Source organism: Cyprinus carpio, chromosome A7, assembly GCF_018340385.1.
Source record: "Cyprinus carpio isolate SPL01 chromosome A7, ASM1834038v1, whole genome shotgun sequence".
In the NCBI taxonomy this organism is placed as follows: Eukaryota; Metazoa; Chordata; class Actinopteri; order Cypriniformes; family Cyprinidae; genus Cyprinus; species Cyprinus carpio.
Window position 1 is genome coordinate 46469871 of NC_056578.1, and position 2500 is coordinate 46472370.

A 2500-nucleotide genomic window follows, 5' to 3' on the forward strand; every position below is an offset into this window, starting at 1 on the left:
ATCCTTTCTTCCATACATCCACGCTGCCTGAAAGACGACAGCTTCCTGCGGACCTCCACTTCAAAAGATACGGCCAGGTAAGCTTTGGCCAGTCAGATCGCATATGCTAATGAGGGTTGAATTAATGAGGGTGAAACTCGTTTTTATCTATGTACCTAGTTTTAATTAGATACGGACTGGTGAGTTTTGGTAAGTATAAACTGCTAGCCCTAACCCACTAACCCCTGACCACAAAAACTTTAAACATGCTAGCCCTAGGCTCAATAAATCTTCATTAACGCAAAACTTCATCAAATTCTGTACAGAAAAAACATAAAACTAATCTCTATCTATCTATCTATCTATCTATCTATCCACACCAGCACCTAACACTTAACATAACCTTTGAGGGGAAAGATATGTTCTTCCTTTACATGTTCAATAGTCTAAATTGCTCAAGCCTACCTGCTGTTTTATCTCAAATTGTTTAAGTATGACTTCTAATGATGCTTTCTCTCTTTCTCTCTCTCTCGCTATCTCTCTCTATCTCTCTCCCTCTCTCTCTCTCTCCACACACACACACACACACACACACACACATGCCTGTGCACTCTCACACACACCTATGCACACTCACATGCACACACACACACACACACCCACACGCCTGTGCACTCTCACACACACCTGTGCACACACACACACACACACACACACACACACACACTCACGTCTGTGCACTCTCACACACACCTGTGCAAACTCACTCACATGCACACACACACACAAACACACACACGTCTGTGCACTCACACACACACACACACACACACACACACACAAATGCCTGTGCACTCTCACACACACACGTCTGTGCACTCACACACACACACACACACACACACACACACACAAATGCCTGTGCACTCTCACACACACACCTGTGCACAATCACACACACGCACTCACACACACAAACTAATACCTTCTTCCTAAAAGACTATTGATTTCACAGGTTATTTCATTTGGATGTATTTTTTTTTTGCCTTTGCCGATGACTGACTTCCTTTTTATCACACTTTAGACTGTTGTACGGTCACATTGGATTTGAAAGCAACATCCTTTCTTCCATACATCCACGCTACCTGAAAGACGACAGCTTCCTGAATCCAATGATACCAGTTATGTGCACATCGGACCTACGCTTCAAAAGATACGGACAGGTAAGCTTTGGCCAATCAGATCGCATATGCTAACGAGGGTGGAATTAATGAGGGTGAAACTCGTTTTTATCTATATACCTAGTTGCAATTAACCCCAGACTAGCCCCTAACCCTAACCATAAACTGCTAACCATAGCCTCACTAACCCCTGAGCCCTGACTTTAAACATGCTAAATTTCATGTGTATTAAAAACCATTTGCGTGCTCCTCCCCGGATTCATACAGCCCTCCATCGGGTACCCTGGGTCTACAATTTGATTAATTTACTAAGAGAACAAATCATGTGGTTTAAAAATCTTTTAAACATAACTCATGTTATTAAATCAATGGAACATAATTCATGTGGTTAAAAATTATTTGAGGCCATTGAATGGTTATATCGGTTTTCTGAGGGATCAAAAGGTCATACTCATAATCAGATGTAGAAATGAGAGGGGATGTGTGCTGCTGTGAACTTGGCCTGGCTTGGATTGGTCTTTAGTGGTCAGTGGATGGATGGACCGAGCATAACCAGGTTCAGACCTTAGATTTGAACCTTGGACGTTTCACTCCCCTGACCACACTACAGCTAAACCCTTTGTCGGTGCATCACTCATGTCTGCCTTTCGTATGTGCAGTTCCTGTCTCATGGCCGACTCCCTATGGTTTATTCACTGGTATTAAGATTTTGATGTTACATTATTGTTCAATAGTTCTGTACATTTAAATTATGAAGACATGCCTTTTAATTATCAATTATGTGTGATTTTTCAAGATGAGTTTTATGTTTGATCATTGCTGAAAATAGATTTCAATTGTGAAGGTTGATTTCAATTATGTGTTATATGTGGTAATTAAGTTAGAAATGCCCTTGGAATTTCAATAATGTTTTTTTTTTAAATCTATATTTCATAATTACTTTACATAAAGATACGTTTGAGAACATGTACTCTTGCCTGAACATCTATTTTATATTCTGTTTTTTAGATACTACAAAAATACTACATTTGAAAAAGGATTCTTGAAAGTGCAGTACCTTTGTGTGACCACAAGATGTAGGTGTCACATCACCTATGAACCTAACTTTGTTTAAATCTTACACACTTGTAAAGGTAAGGTTGTAAATATATATATTTGTATGATCCTGTGACACAACACACACACACACACACACACACACAAACAACACCTCAACTAAACTTACCAGTCACACACAAACTTACACAGACCTAAGTCGTATACCCCTGGATTAAAATAAATGATACCTCATTCACATATAATCATCATCATCATCAAACTTACATATACACTGTACACAA

The 2500-nt window shown here is 39.6% G+C and overlaps 2 long non-coding RNA genes across 2 annotated transcripts in view; both read right to left on the reverse strand.

Moving 5' to 3' along the window:
- Nucleotides 1–3: 3 nt before the first annotated feature.
- The window catches only part of LOC122145760, a 10590-nt gene continuing 8093 nt past the window's right edge, over nucleotides 4–2500 (reverse strand). Inside the window, exon 3 of the long non-coding RNA XR_006160559.1 lies at nucleotides 4–27. This is a non-coding gene — a long non-coding RNA (uncharacterized LOC122145760). The remainder of the gene's footprint in view (nucleotides 28–2500) is intronic.
- The window catches only part of LOC122145758, a 4392-nt gene continuing 2093 nt past the window's right edge, over nucleotides 202–2500 (reverse strand). The window contains exon 3 of the long non-coding RNA XR_006160556.1: nucleotides 202–522. This is a non-coding gene — a long non-coding RNA (uncharacterized LOC122145758). The remainder of the gene's footprint in view (nucleotides 523–2500) is intronic.